Source organism: Heterodontus francisci, chromosome 13 (genome assembly GCF_036365525.1).
Source record: "Heterodontus francisci isolate sHetFra1 chromosome 13, sHetFra1.hap1, whole genome shotgun sequence".
Taxonomy (NCBI): domain Eukaryota; kingdom Metazoa; phylum Chordata; class Chondrichthyes; order Heterodontiformes; family Heterodontidae; genus Heterodontus; species Heterodontus francisci.
Genome location: NC_090383.1, coordinates 87,277,464 through 87,298,476, shown reverse-complemented (window position 1 = coordinate 87,298,476; position 21,013 = coordinate 87,277,464). Strand labels below are relative to the sequence as shown.

Genomic DNA, 21,013 nt, shown 5'->3' with positions numbered 1-21,013 from the left:
CACAAACTGTAAGATAGACAAAGCAACCAGTTAATTTCCTTTAATGAATAAAGAACAGGAAAAAGATCTATAAATTAATGACAAAAATACTCCATTTTATTAGGAACAAAGATGACAATGGGAAACCCTATGATATTGTGTTGCTAAGCATCCAATAAACATTTGGTCAAGTTGTGTGTGAAAAGCAACAACATAAGCTGAAGGCAGTAGGCGGAGCGAAGAGGTGGATAAGGCATTGACTGAAAGAAAGGAAGTAGCAAGTAATATTAAAGTCTGTGATGCCTGACTAAACAAAATGGTGTCCTCTGGAAATCAGTGTTAGGCCGCCTACAATTCCTAATAAGCAAGCTGGACTTAAGAAACAAAATGTATTTTGGTCAAATTTGGGACGGCAGTTAGATTGGCAAGGCAGCGAATGAACTACAGAGAACTCAGACAAAGCTTGGTGCAGGCCAGAGCTATTGCAAATGGAACTCAATACAGATTTAGATTTTAATAAAGAATGCTTACTCGGTAACTGCTGAACTAGCCAGTGGAGATACTAAAAATGATCTGGGATTTATAGTGAATTCAACACTTACATTGTCTACTCATTCCAACAATCAATAACGCTAACAATGCCAGTGCTAAATAATTAAACAGCTCTGAGACAATCATCAATAACTATGCTCTGCAACGAGCAGAACATCCAAAAGCAGGAAAGGCAAAGAGGAGCAGAGCACGAGGAGCAGCAGGACTGGAGGTATAAGAAAGCGTGCGAAAAACCTGTGTGGGAGAGAGGCAGAGAGGACCGGAGCCCAAAGAGCGGGGAAAAAACAATCGTAAAGTGACATCAGAGTGACGTCACATTGAACAGTGAGAGCAGGGAAACAGAAAGCAGCTGGGGTCAGTATTCAAGTAAGTTTTTAATTTAATTTAATTGAAACAACATAGAGTAAAAATTGATTGATTTATAAGTATATAAACTAAAGACTAAAGCGGTTTAAAAAAAACTAACGACCAGTTGGAAATTTAAATAACAAATTAAAATCTAACTACATAAAATAGAGATGCAGGGCCAGGCGATGTGTTGTACCTGCATGATGTGGGTACCAACGATATAGGTAGAACAAGGATAGAGGTTCTGCTGAGGGAATGTGAGCAGCTAGGGGCTAAATTAAAAAGCAGAACCAAAAAAGGTAATAATCTCCAGATTACTACCTGAGCCACGAGCAAATTGGCAAAGGGTCAATAAGATTAAAGAGGTAAATGCGTGGCTCAAAGATTGGTGTGGGAGAAATGGGTTCGAATTCATGGGACATTGGCACCAGTACTGGGGAAGGAGGGAGCTGTTCCGATGGGTTGGGCTCCACCTGAATCATGCTGGGATCAGAGTCCTGGTGAATCGCATAACTAGGGCTGTAGATATGGCTTTAAACTAAATAGTGGGGGGGAGGGTTCAGTTGCATGGAAAAACAGGAAGTTAAAGGCGAAGGTAGGAGTGCAGGTTAGTGGTGAGGCTGATTTTTACCAAACTGCAAGATGTATACTGGTTAAACCAGAAGAGAGAAATAATAAACAGGTGAATAAATCGTCAGTGCTGAGGGACAGGTTAGGGGGTATAGCCCAAATAAGAGTTCTATATACAAATGCACGGAGTGTAAGGAATAAACTAGATAAGCTGCAGGCGCAAATTCAAATGGAAGATTATGATGTGGTGGCCATTGCGGAGACGTGGCTGCTGGATGCTTGGGACTGGGAATTAAATATACCTGGTTACAAAGTTTACAGGAGGGACAGGGAAAATGGCAGAGGGGGTGGAGTAGCCTTACTGATTAGAAATAATATCACCTCATTGGTGAGGGACGACATAATGAGGGGAAAGCATCCAATGTAGACCTTATAGGTGGAATTGAGGAGCAGAAAAGGATCTAAAACTGTAATAGGTGTTGTTTATAGACCCCCTGGTAGCAGTTCTGAGGTGTTAGATTGTATAAATGCACAAATTAAGCAAGTGTGTAACAAAGGTAGAGTAGTATTAATGGGGGATTTTAACTTACACATAGATTGGGAGAGGCAGACTAGCACCTGTCAGAAAGGTAGTGAATTTCTGAAATGTCTCCGGGATAGTTTCCTACAGCAATATGTTCTAGATGTGACAAGGGGACAGGCAATATTAGATTTAGTTATGAGTAATGAGCCAAATTTAATTAGTAGCCTAACGGTGCGTGAACACTTATCAAATAGTGATCACAACATGATCGAATTCAAGGTAGCGTTTGAAAGTGAAAAGCACAAATCAGCTACTAGAATTTTAGACTTGGGTAAGGCTGACTTTACCAGGATGAGACAGAGACTGTTCACGGTAAACTGGGTAGATCTGTTAATTGGTCAAATGACTGAAGAACAGTGGAGAATATTTAAAGAAACATTCAATGAAATACAGAGCGAATATATACCCCTGAGAGGAAAAAGCTCCACTTCACAGAAAAAACAACCATGGACAACTAAAGCGATTAGGGATAGCATAAAACAAAAAGAAAGGGCTTACAAAAATGCAAAACACAGCACAGATCAGCCGAATGGGATTGATACAAAGACCAGCAAAGGGTCACAAAGCAGCTTATAAGAGCTACTAAAAGAGATTATGAAAGGAAATTTGCAAGGGACATCAAAATCAATAAGAAGAAAGTTTATAGTGACATAAAGGGAAAGCGGGTGGTCAACAGCAATGTAGGCCCACTAAAAGCTGAAACTGGAGATATTGTCATTGATAATGGGGAAATGGAAGACATGTTAGACAATTACTTTGCCTCAGTATTTACAGTTGAAAAGGGGGATAATTTGCCGGAAGTCCCAAAAAAATTAATAGCCGATAGGGGACAGGGACTTAATACAATTAACAGAAGTAAAACATCAGTAACAAGGAAATTAATTGAACTAAAGAGTGAGAAATCCCCAGGACCTGACGGTTTCTATCTGAGGGTGTTAAAGGAAGTAGGGGAGCACATTGTAGATGCCCGAACTATGGTCTTTCAGAATTCCCTAGATTCAGGAGTGGTCCCTCTGGATTGGAAAGTTGCACATGTCACTCCACTTTTTAAGGGTGAAAGGGGGAACCAAGGTAATTACAGACCAGTTAGCCTGACATCTGTGGTGGGCAAGTTGCTGGAGTCTATAATCAAGGATAGGGTGACTGAACACCTGGAAAAAATTCACATAATCAGGGACAGCCAGCATGGATTCATGACAGGAAGGTCATGCCTGACAAATCTCATTGAAGTTTTTGAAGAGGTGACTAAGGTAGTGGACAGGGGAATGTTTATGGATGTTATTTATATGGACTTCCAGAAGAAATTTGATAAAGTCCCACATAAGAGACTGTTAACTAAGGTAGAAGCCCATGGAGTTGAGGGCAAATTATTGACATGGTTAGGAAGTTGGTTGAGTGGTAGGTGACAGAGAGTGGGGATAATGGGTAAGTACTCCGATTGGCAGGATGTGACTAGTGGTGTCCCGCAGGGATCTGTGTTGGGGTCTCAATTATTCATTAACGACTTGGATGATGGCATACTAAGTCATATTTCCAGATTTGCTGATGATACAAAGTTAGGCGGCATTATAGACAGTCTAGATGATAGCATAAAATTGCAAAGAGATATTGACAGACTAGGTGAGTGGGCAAAACTGTGGCAGATGGATTTCAATGCAGGCAAGTGTGAGATTATCTATTTTGGACCAAAAAAGGATAGAGCAGGGTACTTTCTAAATGGGAAGAGGTTAAGTACAGTGGATGTCCAAAGAGACTTGAGGGTTCAGGTGTATAGATCTTTAAAATGCCACGAGCAAATGCAGAAAATAATCAAAAAGGCTAACGGAATGCTAGCCTTTATATCTGGAGAATTGGAGTATAAAGACAGAGGTTATGCTGCAGCTGTACAAAACCCTGGTTAGACCCCACTTGGAGTACTGTGAGCAGTTCTGGGCACCACACCTTAGGAAAGATATATTGGCCTTGGAGGGAGTGCAACATAGGTTTACAAGAATGATACCTGGACTACAGGGGTTAAGTTACGAGGAGAGATTACACAAATTAGGCCTGTTTTCACTAGAATTTAGAAGGTTAAGGGGTGATCTGATCGAAGTCTTCAAGATGTTAACAGGAAAAGACACGCTAGATAAAGATAAACTATTTCCACTGGTTGGAGATTCTAAAACTAGGGGGCATAGTCTAAAAATTAGGGCCAGACCATTCAGGAGCGATGTTAGGAAGCAATTCTTCATGCAAAGGGTGGTAGAGGTTTGGAACTCTCTCCCACAAACAGCAGTTGAAGCTAGAACAGTTGTTAATTTTAAATCTGAGATAGATAGATTTTTGTTAAGCAAAGATATTAAGGGATATGGGCCAAAGGCAGATATGGAGTTAGGCTGCGGATCAGCCATGATTTCATTGAATGGCGGGACAGGCTCGAGGGGCTGAATAGCCTACTCCTGTTCCTATCTTCCTATGTTCCTATGATATAGGAAAAGGTCACAAAGTTGATCCCTCATTACAGAGAACTGAATTATAAAATTAAACAAGAAAACTGACTCTTTATCTTCGAAAGAATAAACTTAGAGATGCATAAGAGATTAAGTGGTATGAGTACTATTTTACATTAAACCATGAATGCAGGAAAAGGTGACATACCTTTTCCTGGTGCACCCAATTTTTTGGTAATTTATCCTCATGTGTCAATAAGCCATTAAATTCACAGAGACTTGTTAATTTCTGGGCAATTAATTGTAATGCCTTCAGTCAGAATTACAAATGTGTTCTGACTGCAGCCTTTCAAGTTAAAAAGGCAAAGGAAAATTTAACAGAAACGATTGCCCCAACTTTAATCCTGTGACACATTGGGAACGGAAGGTGGGTGGTGGGGGTACAGTTCGGGGGGGGGGGGGGGGGTGGCATGGGTTCTGATAGCGCATGGGAAATCTGGAAGGGAGTTTTTAAACTCAGTCACTTCATTATAATTTTACTTCCGTTTTTCCTGTCCAATCAGTGGCAGCGGGCTCGATGTGGATCCGCATGATGTGCTCTCGGCTTTAATAATTAATTCTGGCACATCCTTCTCTTTGGTTTCCAACTACAAAAATGCAGATTGAAGGAGTATGTAGTTGGGAACCAAATAGAAGGGAGTGCCAGAATAGAATCCAGACGGGCAAAGGCTGTGCCTTGTTTCTGTGATGCCTCCCTGGATGTGTTGCTGGCGCTGTGAAGAGTTGGATAGAGATACTTTTTCCTTCTGACGGGAGGAAGAGAACTGCAGCGAAGACTAAAAAAGGTGTGGTTGGAAGTAGTGGAGATGATCAGCAGCAGGGCTGTAGTGCTAGATTCAGTGCAGACAGGACTTTACTGACCTTAGCAGGTCAGGAAAGGTGAGTACAGTGGTACATTAACCTACATCCTGCAGTGTGCATCACCCACCCCCTCACTCTGCCTTGTCAAGCTTACTCCATCACATCACTCCTCTCATCCACTTACCTCACAAGTACATCTACCCTCTCTGTCCATGTGCTTTGTCACATCCCTGTCTACCCATCCACCACTCCAAATCACCCTCATCCCCTTGTGCAATGCCATGCCTCTCCCTCATATTCAACCTCACCAAATGCACTCCACTCATCAGATGAACATATGCTTTTGCACTCATTCATATGTCTTATCTTTCCATTCTTGTAGGAGAACTGAGCACAGAACACCAGGGAGAGGGAGAAAGACAGAGGGGGCCCTCCAAACATCTCTCAGCTGACAAGCTCGGAGGAAGTGGCCCTGGAGATCAGTGGAGTTTCAGCATCCCTGGCTGTTGGAGATGAGGAGAGGGGGAGGCCCAGGTACCCGATAGCACCATTAAGTAAAAGTCACCCTCATGCCATAAGGCACTCAGTCACGTTGACTTGATTTCAACATTGAGTGAAACTGCTGAGCTGCGGCCCCGTGATCGGTGGGCAGCTCTTAGAGACAGGATCCCTGTCCCTTTAAAGATGGGGATCTCGCATCTTCCACTTAAGTGCAAGAACAACATAAAATTCCACTGAGGGAGCTCAGAAAGGCCAAGGAGGGGCTCCCTTCGCCTTTTTGGCCCAGTGGCAGGGGCCCCACCGGTGCCACAAAATCCAGTGCAGTGTATTTGCCTTAGTTTCAATGGCGGGTTCCAGGAATCCCAGGAGGCTCATGGATCCGACGTCAAAGTGAAAACAGTACGTCAATATTACATTCATTCAGTGATTGGTGTATGGAAACTGGTAACACATCTTTCCAGAGAGGATTGTGCACAGGCAGCCTAACGCATTGGAGTCAAATGAGGAAGTTGGCAGTCTGGAGCCCGCTTCCCATCTGGAAGTCAATTGTGCTGGTTTTAACCCCCACATGTATCCAACCTGACACACTCTTCCACAGTAAAATTCAGCCCTATGTTCTAGTACCCTAACCTGTCAGCAATTTTTTCGTATAGGCCTCTTATGAACTTGATGCAGAACAAAGTCCATTGCCATTACATAGAAGATGATCCCAAGGAAATACTCCTTAATGATAGAAACCCTGTGTATGATGTGCCCATACCGTGGGCTGGATTTTGTAGTCCCACTGCTGGGAGCTGTGGCGGGCGCAGAAAATGGCGGCTGTCCCCCATGGGACCCATGCCACCGTGCCACCGCGATTACACAGCAGGCGGCCACTTAACATATTGATGGTGGCTGCCCCCCTCCCCCGCAAACACGTAGCATGGGCAGATGCAGGAGCAGGCGCTGGTGCCATTTTTAAATGGCGGCCAGCCCTGCACACAGTACAACATAATGCAGAGTTTGGTTATACACTAAATCATGCAGAGTTGCCCCCATCCCCTATACACTAAATCATGCAGAGTTGACCCCTTCCCCACCTCGGTGGTGCTAGCTTCTCTTGGACGGGAAAGAGCATGAGTGTCGCACGACAAGCTCAAGATTAGGAAATGAAAGTAAGATCGCTGCGGATTACATTTAAGTGAATGCAAAGAGGTAATTACCGTATGGAAAGCAGGGTCCCGTCGCCGAGCAATGGAGGTGCTGCCATGGAGCCTCACTGCCGCCAGGAAGATCGGAACTAGCTATCCCGGCGTCTGATTCCGTGGAGGCAGCTGCCACTCCGATTCTCCAGCCCCTCCCCCACCTGCCATGAAACCCTACGTTGGGCTGGGAACAAAATCCAGCCCGGTATGTGCAGCAGAAAAATGAAGCCAAGTCCACAGACAGCAAATTGATCAAACTGTGGTGACACATAGAAGGTGTGAAGCTGATATCATCACTTCATCAGCTTCTTGAGTTTTAACATGTACATTTTTGACAAGCTTACAAAAATGTTAAAGAAATTAAAAACCGAACTGAAGTAGTACTGAATTTCTAATCTACTCAATAGTTCTTGGCTGCAGCTAGTTTGGTTGGGTGCGGTTCCACTGTATTATGAATATATTATTCTCTGCTTGGCATCAATAAAAAATATTCTGGAAGACTGTTTTGGATTTTTTGGTATTCTTATTCTTTGCTCTGCAGCATTCCAATGCTTCTAATTGGCAAGATAGCTTGCTGGCAAGTAACTGGGGTGTTGCATTCCTCACACTTTCCATCCCAGGTTTAGTTGTGTTGAAGTTTCTTAATTAGCTTTCTGATTTAGGTCATTCTGTCCACTGCATCGTGACTTCGGCATTCATATCACTTCTGCTTCCAAGTGCTGTGATCAAAAAGAAAATCCTTTCAATTTTACTGACAGGAGTCTGGATAAAGTTCATTTGATGAAAATCTAATTTTTTCAAATAAAACCTGACAGATTTAACACTTTTGTATTGAAGAGGGGGTAGCTTTGTATTTAGCACAATCCAATAAAAATCAGATCTCTTTTTGTCTATCCTGTATTCAGCCTGGGTTTCCACAAGTTTTCAGAGGCGGAAGAAAAGAAAATGTTTCTGCAGAGAGAGGGGTCTGACTAGTGGGCACCCTGTTAATGGGAATATTCATTTAAAGAGAGCAGGAAGTGTCTGGCTCGAGGCATTTTTGTTTTTAGGGTTATATTGACCTTAACAAAATGAGTTCAAACTCTATCATCAATATTAAAGTTACAACATGGTAAAGTTTTTAGAATGAGAAATCATATGGGATTCCTTATTTCATAAATTATTGGATTTTTTAAGAAAACCAAATTAATTACAAAGAATAAAGAAAATTGTTTTCACTGACCTTCTTAAAACTATTCACATCTCAAAAGGAATCTATCACAAATGGCCATATCTACCATAAATGGATGGTACTCTAACATAAACAGACATTTCCTTCGACCCTTTCCATATGAAGTAATTTGTCACAGTGAAATCTGGTTTCCAGCAGTGTGTTTGAAAGTGAATGCTTTAGCTGCCTTGCATTCTTTAGCTCCTAGTCCGAACGCAGTTTCTAAAGTAAATGAACAAGGTAGTTTGAGGTCCAAGTCACGATAGGTTACCAATAGTAACCGTACCCAATCGGACTTAATAGATGTTAAAGATATTAGCTTGCCATTATTTTTAAATTACTTTAATATTAAAAATCAGTAACAAGGTCTTGTTAAGGACTGTTCATATCAGTGGTAGGTGGACTTATCCAATACTGAGTCTGTGAAAGCTGTCTACAGCACATACTGAGATTCTTGGCATTGCTTCAGATTATAGCACTGTGTCAGATCTAGAAAACTACCGGGGATTGATGGCAAGAAATAAGACTTGCTCTGCCAAAAAAAATCTAGGTAAACAAAGTGTGTATTCTGTACGTACTGACTATAAATCCTGTGGAAATGGCAGAAGAATAACAAGACCCTGCATAATGAGTCCACTGAAAAATACTAACCATCCAAAAAAGTGGTAATTATTGCCCTTCAAAATGAGTCCCTTTTCCAAAATAAGTTCTAGCTGACAGAGCTCAAACAGTGAGGTAAGATTCGACTGTGCACATAAGAAAATATACTAATTTTTCCATCTAATTGACTTGTATTTCTTCCATTGCTCACTGGGCTTTAAAATAATGCTGTATTTTAATGGCAATGAGCTAAAATGGTCAGTCACGCTTACAGGAATGCAACAGTAAATTAACACTGACAGAAAATCAAAATTCAGTGTTTGAACTGTTGTTCCCAACATTGAGCAAAAAATCTAGACAACACATCACTGCATTACTGAGGGAGTGCTGCACTGTTGGAGCTGCTGTTTTTTGGATGAAGCTTTAAACTGAGGCCCTGTCTGCCCGCTCAGGCAGACATAAAAAATCACATGGCAGTATTCAAAGGAAAGCAGTGGCATTTTCCCCAATGTCCTCAACCAATACCTAAAAACAGATGAACCGGTCATTATCACGTTGCTGTTAGTGGGAACATGCTGTTCACAAATTGGCAGTCATGTTTCCTACAACAGTGATCATACTTCAAAAACACTGCGTTAGCTGTAGAATTCTATGGGATGTTCGGAGGTCATGCATGATGCTATATAAATGCAAGTATTTCTTTTAATTTCTTACCACTAGAATACTCTTTGCATAAGACAGCTATTTTGTTATTACCATGGTACCAACTAACTAAATACAAGTAAATGCATGTGAATGACAGACTTGATGGCATAGCACTTTGATATCACTGCCATAGTAGGACAATACTCACACTCAGGATTAACATAAAGTAAACTTCTGATGTTGGCCATACTGTCAGGGGAGATGCAAAGGTGAAGCTCAATGGAAGGATAATAACTGGCATGGAATCCCACCCACCAATAAATTATACCTTGATATTTATTATTGCCATTAATCTAAGTATTTTTTATACTTGTGCAGTGGTGCATGCATAACAGACTTACAGTACCTACCTTACAGCAGTGACTACAGTTCAAAAGTACACCATTGGCTATAAAATGCTTGAGATCATGAAAGGTGCTATATAAATGCAAATCTATCTACCTTCCTTCGAATCTTGGCAAAATCTCTTGCCCCATGCAGAGAACGTAAGAAATCGGAGCAGGAGTAGGCCATTCGGCCCTTCAAGCTTGCTTCACTATGCAGTAAGATCATGGTTGATCTTTGACCTCAACTCCACTTTCCCACCCAATCACCATATCCCTTGATTCCCCTCGAGTCCAAAAGTCTGTCTATCTCAGCCTTGAATATACACAACAACTGCTCTCTGGGGTAGAGAATTCCAAAAATTCACAACCCACTGAGTAAAGAAATTCCTCCTCATTTCAGTCTTAAACAATTGACTCCTTATCCTCAGACTTTGCGCCCTAGTTCTAGACTCTCCATCCAGGGGAAACAACCTTACAGTATCTACTCTGTCAAGCCCATCAGAATCTTATGTTTCAATGAGATCACCTCTTATTCTTCTAAACTCTGGAGAATAAAGGCCAAATTACTCAGCCTCTCATCATAGGATGACTCTTTATCCCAGGAATCAGTCTAGTGAGCCTTTGCTGCACCACCTCCAAGACAAGAATAAATCCTTCCTTAGATGAGGATAGCAAAACAGTTCATTATGGCTGGAATTCCACTTGGAGTATTGCTACTGAGGAAGTGGTGAGAGCCAATTCAGGTTAATTATATACAATTAGCTCCCATTTCACCAGTGCAATGAAATTTTGCAAATGTTGCATGGGTCCCACACAATGTCAGGAGCTCATCAGTTCAGAAAAGGCGAAATCAAAGTGGAGATTCAGGTCAACAAAGAAGTAAAACAGCAAGGTTCAGGGCAGTGCTAAATGAATTAACAAATTAATCAGAACCAAATCAGAAGGAAGAATGACATGTATAAATCCTGTAGGGAAAAAAATATGAATACAGAACATGATAAGAGGATTAACAGAGGGTCAAAGAAGGACCTCTAAAAACTATAACTGGAGATATAAAACATAACAGTAAATTAGTATTTCAGTAGTACCACAATAAAAAGGCAGGTGAAGAAATGTAAACAAAGTAGAATCTGAGAATGGGCTGGAGATGGTAGAATGGATGATTCCTTTCCTACTAAATACTGGGAGAAAATAAGGAGCATTCTGCTCTTCCTCAGTAGCAATACTCCAAGTGGAACTGTCAGCATAAATCAGCTGGAAGTCCAAGACAGATTAAAAGGGCGCAAATGATTCTCCATAAATAGGTTACTTCTCCGAGAGCAGTGAGAGTGTCAGGCGAGCAGATGTGTGAAGCATTCATGGTCATTTCTGAGGGAGTAAATCATTACTGGGGGATGGGAGGCGCGGGGTACAGTGTACAGGCTGCAGACATCCCTTTGTATATAGCGCTCTCAATTGTACTGCCGACCTGCTCTCCCAACCACTGTCCTTAATTTGATGGCGAACACGGAAGCGTAATTGGCCGCCTCCTGTAAAATCGCGCCGGAGGACGCACTGCTGATATGAGCGGGTTGGGAGCCCGAAATGGTCCCGACACCCAAGAATTTTATAAGTTTGGAAGATTCCAACCTATATGTTCCTTTTAGGCTCCCATAACACACCGGCTAAGATGATACATAATACGCCCAACATGCATAAAAATGTGGATACATTAGACCTAAGAAAGCAACTGCGCTAATCCGTATAGATAGAGCAAACGTATATTCACAGCTTAGAAGTAGCATATTGCTTCTCAGAGTAACTATGTGATGTCTTACAGGCATTCCTATTCAGACCTAATAAAACCCATTACATTCTTAAGACAGTTACAGATGGCTTATGGCCGCAGAATAAAAGCAAAAACGTAATGGCAGCTGCCTACAGTTTACTAGGTGTTCAACTAGTTGGAGACAAATATTAGGAAAATTAAATAAAAGGTAAAACAGACGTAGTACGCTCAAAAATCATTTCCCACCACCTCCCTGAGTGCTAAACGTTTGTGCAATTCAGGCTAATTTGGAGCAGGATTTAATTCCCCTGTTCACCTTTCCTCCCCCTCTACTTTGTCCTCTCACTCTATTGCTGTTCTCCTTCCAACTCCTGCAACCCCCATCTATCTCTCCCTTCCCTCGAGGGAAGGCGTAGTGGATCACCACATCTGCCAGAATAACTTGCTCAATGGGAGAGGGCCATCTAGGATTACCTAATCAATGGGGTGGAGGGTGGGCTGACCCAGATGCATGATTATTTGCCCAATGGGAGATGGTTTATAGGGAAACTCGCTTGGAGGGGTGTACTTCATCATGATGAGGATGAACATGCTCAGTAGGGTGGGACATTATGGGGGAAATTACCTGGAGAATAACAAGCAATGAAGGATGGGGAGAGGGTTGTGGGATGGGTAATGAACATGTAGCTGAGTGGACAGTGATTAAACTACTGCATAGTGAGGGGTTTTGCAAGAACTGGACATATTGTTTTGTGCAGCACAAAGTTATGCAGTTAGTTCACAGTGGCAATGCACAATGACAACACTGGCTGCAATATTACTTGTTCCTTTGGTGTGTGAACTATTGTAAGACTCACAGGACTACAAGTAATATCCAAAGAAAATGCACTTTTTTACTATACTTTAAACTAGAATATATATATATATACAGCTACTGCAGAGCCACACTAACACAGAACTTACTCTGTCAGGCTACACCCACAACTCCTTGGTCATGTGTGACGTGACATCATTTCCTCTGCTGAGTTTCACTTACAGCTTCTTAAGGTAGTCCTCTAAAGGTCGTACCACAACATCCCCTTTTTTCCAAAGATAAAAATGTATGTACAATATACAGTGATGTTATGGTTTGGACTAACTATACATGATTAAAACAAAATACTATTTACAAATAAGCAAGTTTAAACTCTCTAAAATGGAGAGGAGGCTTGCTTATTTGTCCCAATCTCGTTATCGTAAGCCCCTACCCAGAGCTGAGCTCATCTTGACAACTACTCTGAGACTCTGGTGAGTCGTAACTCTGGTTAGCATGCTCTTCCTCTGTGCTGGTGCACACCACGATGACTCCGTTGCACCTCATCTCATCCAGCTCCACTTTAAGCTTCTCTTGAATGGTACACTGCATTTCCTTGGTGCGTCAACAGTAGGAATTGCATCCTCCCTGATGTGCAATATGACATCACCCTTGAAATCGCCGATTGCATCAAACCTGGGTCTGGGTAAAGTAGTTTCAGGCCGCTAATCAATTCAAATGCACTCAGTGTTACTCCTGCCGTACATTTCGGTGCGTTGCTGACCTCATGTATTGTGACATAAATCTTGGCATACTGGAAGTCCTGCGACAGCTGGTCCAATTGTATCTACAATACAACACATTTGTGGTGGCTCCCATACCTGCACTGTAAGGTTATCGTTCCCATGCACTTGATTGGAGAATAATTGTAGGCAGTCAGCCTAGCTGTGGTGGGTTGCACCATAGAATCCCATTTCTTTAGATACATATCATTCAGTATACAGATGGGCAGAATATTTGCACTTGCTCTGATGTCAATTTTTACTCTGATCTTATACCTGCCACTCTTCTGGGGACATATAAACCCGATCATGGTGAATGCCTCAGATTGCGTGATAGCATTGATATGTTGATCCAAATTAACTATGTGAAATGCTTGATCGCTGTTCACATGAGTGCATTCTTCATCCATGTCCTCCTAACAATCTGTCTCTCTGCAGACCTGATGTACCTGCTTGGGTTTTTGTTGTGTGTTGGCGTACCTTTTGTTGCGTTTGCCATCCTGCCTTGCAGACGTTCTCTCTGCATGTGATCTGCCACCATTCCTGTGTGCAATATCTGAGCTTGGCCTTCTGTACTGCCTTGCCCAATGTCCTTGCATGCCACATGCTGTGCACTGGTCCTGGTACGCTGGACAGTTGTGAATTGGGTGAGTCAGGCCACATTTGCCACAAGACTTAGCAGACTTCTGAGCCTTGGTTAACATACCAATTGCTGTAGCCAGCCCCAACGCTGGTAACTGTTGGCACCCAGCCATGATGGGTTCAAATTTCCTTCCTTCATTTCGTAGTGCATTTATGGTGTACCTTTTCTTCTTTTCTAGCAGGTCTTTTTGAAAGACCTCTACTGGCAACAAACTGGTCAATGGACTCGTCTTGCCTTTGCCAGTAGGTCATAAACTCAAGCCTTAGTACTCAAAAAATTACCTTCACCTTGAGTTGCTCCTCCAGGAATGTCCCTAGCTTGCTAGGGTCCTTCTGATCCTCAGCCGGCAATCCTAATGTGTTGATACATTGCAGACTGTCGTTACCCAGTACAATCTTAATCTTGATAGCTTGTTTCTCTGGTTCACTCAGTTCTTGGTCCAGGAAATACAGTTCCAACTCTTGTCGAAACAGTTTAAATTCAGCCGCTATGTCTTCCAGTCCATAACTGGATACCTGAAAGTAACTTTCTGGATGATTCTGCTTTTTAACAGATATAGGATTTCTTTTTACAGGTTTTCTTTTTCACCGACACACTTCTTTTATAGGTTCTTTACTTGACAGGTTTTCGGTTTTACAGACACAGCTTTCTGTTTCCTTTTTTAGACAGGTTCGTTTTTGCCGGTCTGCCCCTTTTATGAGTGAGCCAACAGCAGTTTTTGTGTACACAGCTTGTTTGATTTTTTAAAACTGAGAGAGCTGTTTTATTTTGCAGAAGGCTGCAGCTTGCAGTACCTTTAATTTTATGCTGGACCTCCAGTGGTGCTGTTCAGCTCTTCCTGCTCATTTCAGCTTAGGCCCCACACACAAATAAAACTGGTAAAGCTAAAGCTGTACTACCTCTTTTCAACTTTTTTCACCCACTGCCAGATTAGATGAAAGATCCAATCCCCAGGCAAATTGCCTACTGTACTCACAGAGATTCAATCCCTCCTGTGGTCCTGTCTGTGCCCTCCTCCTGAATCTTCAGCCATTCCAGGTAAGTGATTGGCTGTTCTTTGTTCTTCTTGGTGGGTTCTTCAGACAAAAATCAAAGGTTGCCATGATGTAATATTTGGTGCTCTTCAAAAAAATATATCTGACTGCTGCCACCATATTATATTACTTGTTCTTTTGGTATGTGTACTATTGTAAGACTCATAGGACTGCAAGTAATATCCAAAGAAAATGTGAGTTTTTATTGTACTTTAAATTAGAATATATATATGTATGCAGCTATTACATGAGCCACACAACACATATCTTACTCTGTCAGGCTACATCCACAACTCCCTGTTCATGTTTGACACGACATCACTTCCTTTGGTGACCTTCACTAACAGCTTCTTCAGGTGGGCCTCTTAAGATCATTCCACAACACTGGCAAGGCAAATATATCTTTCAGAACCATGGGGTCAATGCTTCAGGGAGGAGTGAAATTGATCAATTCTTCTAATGGGGTATGGTGAGTGAGCGGGGCCATTTTTTGGTAGGTCTGATGCACCGGGGGCAGTATTTGCGGCAAATTGTGTGCTGGTCCAGGCCACAAGGCCAATATTTATTCATTTTTCATTAAGAATGTGTAACATTTAGTGAAACTGATTAAACAAATCCCGTAGTTACCAATTCAGTACATTTTTTTCTGACTGGATGATGGACAAAGTCAAAGCAAAGAAAATAGTAATGCTGACTTTAAAGTAGATCGTGACAAAGCTAAATTTATTTCTCGGTTTTAAAGGGGAAAGAGCTGGGTGAGGGCTATAAAAACCATCTTTAACCCAATAAAATAAAGGTCCAGAAATTTGAGCTCACCCAAAAATGGGGGTACAGGGAAGCAAGGACTGATTCCTGCACCCGAATAGATAGGTCCGAGGTGTATGTAATTTTGAGTCTCGGGCCTTAGTATTATCGAACCGGTATTGCTGAGGGGCCTCCAATGGGTGTTAGCCCTCTGATTTGAATATGCGGCACAGTGGCGCAGTGGTTAGCACCGCAGCCTCACAGCTCCAGCGACCCGGGTTCAATTCTGGGTACTGCCTGTGTGGAGTTTGCAAGTTCTCTCTGTGTCTGCGTAGGTTTCCTCCGGGTGCTCCGGTTTCCTCCCACATGCCAAAGACTTGCTGGTTGATAGGTTAATTGGCCATTATAAATTGCCACTAGTATAGGTAGGTGGTAGGGAAATATAGGGACAGGTGGGGATGTGGTAGAAATATGGGATTAGCGTAGGATTAGTATAAATGGGTGGTTGATGGTCGGCACAGACTCGGTGGGCCGAAGGGCCTGTTTCAGTGCTGTATCTCTAAACTAAACTAAACTAAACTAAAAGAATTAACTACTACTTCAGGCCTATTTTTTTGCCTACAATATGGCAGCCCCACACTTCTGGCTAATAATGAGAAAACAGGCAGGGTGCCATATAATGTCTAGACTCAGAAGAGTGAGAAGTAAACTGTTAAGAAAAGAAAGATTAATCTTTAACTTTCAACAAATACTTATCTACAGAGAAAACAAGACAATAAAGCAGGTTTTGAAATTTTTCAGAGAGTTGGTGAAGATGTTTACAGCCTAGGCAGACACCAATCAGCCAGAATGTGTAATTGCAGCATGACAAGTTTACATGTGGACACATGCAGAGAGAAATTCAATTCATGGCTGCCTGTTTTCAGACGTAGAATTTAGCACCAGGCTATGCCATACTATGTCTGCACTGGGCACTATATTGGATTGGCTGATTTTTAGTTGTCCTGTTGTTTGCCTGAATCAGGCATTTGGTTCCTTAAATATGTAAATTGGGGTCCTACATGTGTTGTATTATTTACTGTATGATAAGCTTCCTTTATAGAAAAGGAAAATATTCTGACAGAAGCATCTAGCTATAATTTAAATAATAAATAAAATTTGTTCAAAGAATCACATCAAAAGTCTTGTTTCTAGAAGAGGTCAAATGGAGCTGAACTGTTTGCCTATAACTGTGGCTGATGGAACACACATGTAACAAATTCCTGTCCCTCTGGGGTAATGATTTCATTTTGGGATTTTCAATATGTAGCATATTTTTCAAGATTTCTGCATAAAGTGACGACTGAAAGAAGTTTGCTGATGGTAACAGCACAGTGGCAGCTGAAAATATGACTAATGTTTTCCTGGGCGTAAAACAGGATTGAGAGGCACACAAATTGCTCCTAAAGGAATATAATCTACCTGCTGCACTGTTACAAGCATAGCACTTCTGAACATTCCATTACAGGAGCCTTTTCATGGATATGCCCATTAATCATCTTCAGTTCCGTCCTCCATGCATGACTCAGATCTATAAAATTCAATTAGTACTCTAACTGCAGTGACCTCTGACAGCTCCACACTGCATTCCAAACATTCTCACCTATACTCCAGCACCAAGGATCCTTTTGACATAACTGTACCCCTCTCCACACAACCCTCCCTCCATCCATATTTCTTCAAAGTCTAGCCAGTTTTCTTTTCATGCCCCAAATGCTTTAAGAAAAAAAATAAAGATACCTTTAATTCGCCACAATACCTCACAATCATGTTTTACAATATCTGCATCTGGGACCCGAACTCAGCACAGCAGCCCTTGCATACAAAACACGACATCTGCAAGAGTGAAAATACACAGGTTGGTTGTGTAACTGGGTTTAATTTAGCAAAACATGTTAAAAAACCAAAAATATACACCTCTGCATGTGCTTCTTTAATAGGTTGCAGAAATGAGGATCTGAGCAGCTGCCACGGTGCGTTGAAATTGTCTATTCAGCCCACCCAAGCAGATAGTGTGAAAGTTTCCTCTCGCTTCCTGACAGCTGCTACAAATGTTAAGCGAAATGGGCTCAGTCCAATTTCTGACAGCCTAGATTGTGCAATACAAACTGACCCAAATCCAGTACTTATTGTCACTACTGTCTTTGGAAAGAAAATATGGGGGATTAAAACGTTGCTCTGATAGAGTAGAATGATGGATATTGAGGTTCGTACGGAACTACACTGATGGAGGAAGGGAGATGGTTGGTTCTATACCCCTGGACCCCTTTACTATCTTCAGATCCCGGGGGAGATCATGTTCGAATCATGTTGGAAGCTTGCGTTGTGGAAACAACTTTAAAGATTTAAGTTCAGCAATGCTTGCAATCTTTACCCTCCAGGACATGCATGAGTGAAAGAGCTAAAACGTTGTCTCAGTTTTCAGCATACAGGCTCAGTCAAACTGCACCAGGTCATGAGGTACCTCTTTGTGACAACATGCTCTACCCATATATTTGGGATAGGCAAGGTGTGTACTCTTAACTTGGTAATCTTTCAGATGCTGCCTAAACTCTTTTTTATTTGTTTCCACAACCTGTTTGGGACCTGGGTGTCCTTGTCAATAAGTCACTGAAAGCTAACATACAGATGCAGCAAGCAATTAGGAAGGCCAATTATATGTTAGCTTTTATCACAAGAGGGTTTGAGTACAGGAGTAGCGAAGTCTTGCTTCAATTGTATAGAACCTTGGTTAGACGGTACCTGAAATACTGTATGCAGTTTTAGTCCCCTTACCTTAGGAAGTATATTATTGCCATAGAGGGAATTCAACGAAGGTTCAATAGACTTGTTCCTGGGATGGTGGGACTGTCCTATGGAGAGAGATTGGGGAAACTGGGCCTGTATTCTCTAGAGTTTTGAAGAATGAGAGGTGATCTCATTGAAACCTACAGAATACTAAAGGGATAGACAGGGTAGATGCAGGTAAGATGTTTCCCCTGGTTGGGGAGTCTAGAACCAGGGGACGCAATTTCAAAATAAGGGGGAAGCCACTTAGGGCAGAGATGAGGAGAAATTTCTTTACTCAGAGGGTTATGAATCTTTGGAATTCTCTACCCCAGAGGGCTGTGGAAGCTCAGTTATTGAGTATGCTTATAGCAGAGATTGACAGATTTCTAAATACAAATTACATAAGGGAATATGAGGATAGTGTGGGAAAAAGGCATTTAAGTGGAAGATCAGCCATGATCGTATTGAATGGCGGGGCAGGCTCGATGGGCTGAATGGCCTACTCCTGCTCCTATGTTCCTAAGCCACCCCACACAGCTTTTCTGTACTTCAAATGCAGCGTCTTCAAAACGGCAGTTTAAATGTGGAATCTTCTTTCTTCTACCATCAGGCTTCCAGCAGCATGCAACTTCACCAGTTAAATAGCAACACCATCCCTTTATACCAAGTGCTATGCAGGAGAACCTGTTCCAGTAATCAGTGAGCTCCTGGTCCTAGCCCAGGCAGGGAGCTGGCGGGTCACATGCGGATGAGCCGTCCTCAGAAAGTTGCACAAAGTCACCCATTTTAGGAACTCACGAAGGTGATATGCAGCATAAAAAGGTTGCGCTGAGTATGTGCTGAGATTGTAAAATCAGCCCTAATATTACATCCGATATTGTTCATACAATGTCTTTAATTATGTCCATCTAGGTCTGTGAGAAAGGGTTTGTGTTAATATTGACCTCACTCGTTCTTTTGTTCTGCCAAAGATATTTCTACAGATTGGATTTCTGCAATTTAAAAACATCCTATTTAATTAGTTCTCAGACACTCCATACCAAAAATATTCATGTGAAAGCATTTGAATAAGAGTTTGTTTTTTTCAAAAGTGGACTCCAATTACATCACTTGACTGCTCTCGCTCTGCTACTGTCACAAGATCTCAATACTAAATGACAAGACCTTGAGTTCGAGCCAGATATCTACCATTTGCCATTCACTCATCAAATTATGGCTTCTGCAGACAAAATTACCTCTCAGATGGCCAAATCAGTCTGTGTGGTTCACTCAATTATCAGTAATAATGTACGTTTTATAACTGAAACTATTTGTGAAAATAAAATAGCGCAATAACTTTTGATTGGTTATTTAAGCAACCAGTCAATAAAATAAAGAAACGTTTTGAACTTTCATTTCATGCCGTCTTTCCTTGATGAGCACACTTGCTAATAATGGGGCTCTGTTTCTGCTGCTCAGTGGAAAAAATTTACAATTTCTTCTGCTAACAGTGTCGCGCTATGCAGTACAAACATGTGGAAGAAATGATTGCTCTAGATGAAAGTTCACTTTGACAATTATATTGACTGAATTTTAATTAATTCTAATTCATTTGAAAACATTTTGCGATACAGATAAGCTTTTCAAATCCGTCAATCACACTTTTATGATATATTGAATAATACATTAACACCAGTTCAATGTGACAACATGGGCTGCTATTTAGGGCCTAGAACACAATATAATAATGGTACTCAGAAATAACTCAATGTATGGTTGTCTCATTTCAGCAGTGATCCAAGTTTGGAATATTATCATGGCATTAGCAGAATAGTGCCAATTTTGATCTCTCTACCATTCTGTTTTTCAGCAGGAATGGTGCGGCATGGGGAACAAAATTGCAAAAAAATAGCTTACCACCATCTTCCTGCCCACTCTCAGAGCTCTGGATGCAAGAGGGAGCCTCATTACTACATGCAAATTGGGTCATTGTGATCTAAATTAGCGCAGCATCTATTGAGCGCTGGACATGCTCAGTGGTCCTGGATGGTACCAGTTCCAGCATTATTTAAAATGCACTGACTGGCAAATGCTCAGATCATTGGAATCAGTTGGGAAATTCTCACTTGATTTATATAGGCAATTCAGCTTGGAAATAGCTGCACTTTTTTCCTGAATTCACTTCAAATCCTCAAGGATGCTCAATAAGCTTCTGGCTGTTGCAGAAGTTGGAAGTCACCTTTGTCACTTCATTCTGCCTAGAGGAAGAGGAAAAGTGGCATCAACAAATGTGAAAATCTCAGGGGGCTGCAGTTGGGGCTGCAGGAGTCCACAAATGGGAAGGGCTGCTCACAGGTGTCCTTATCCTGCCCATTCGGTCTACAGACTCAGTGCCACCTACCTCCGGTTTACTGAAGAACAGCGCACAAGGAGTCTGTTCTTCCTCAGAGAAGCGGCTATTGACCTGTGCAGCCCTTGAAGCAAATTCTGAAACACACTACCACAACTGGCACTGTATTGCCTATGACCGTGCAAGTCACCACAGCCCTCAATATTTCTTGGGCTCTTTCCAGGCTACAGCAATCAGCAGTCAATGACTGCAACAAAGATCAAC

The 21,013-nt window shown here is 41.8% G+C and overlaps 1 protein-coding gene across 3 annotated transcripts in view; it reads left to right on the top strand.

Annotated features, from left to right (window-relative positions):
- The first annotated feature begins 813 nt into the window (after positions 1-813).
- The window catches only part of LOC137376481 (putative nuclease HARBI1), a 53,449-nt gene continuing 33,249 nt past the window's right edge, over positions 814-21,013 (top strand). The window contains exons 1-3 of one of the 3 annotated variants that reach the window (XR_010976238.1): positions 814-897; positions 5,705-5,856; positions 7,040-7,497. The gene's annotated coding sequence lies outside the window, so the exon portion shown is untranslated. Of the gene's footprint in view, positions 898-5,704; positions 7,498-21,013 lie in introns of those variants that run through there. The other 2 variants (XR_010976237.1, XM_068045135.1) reach the window with 2 other exon arrangements.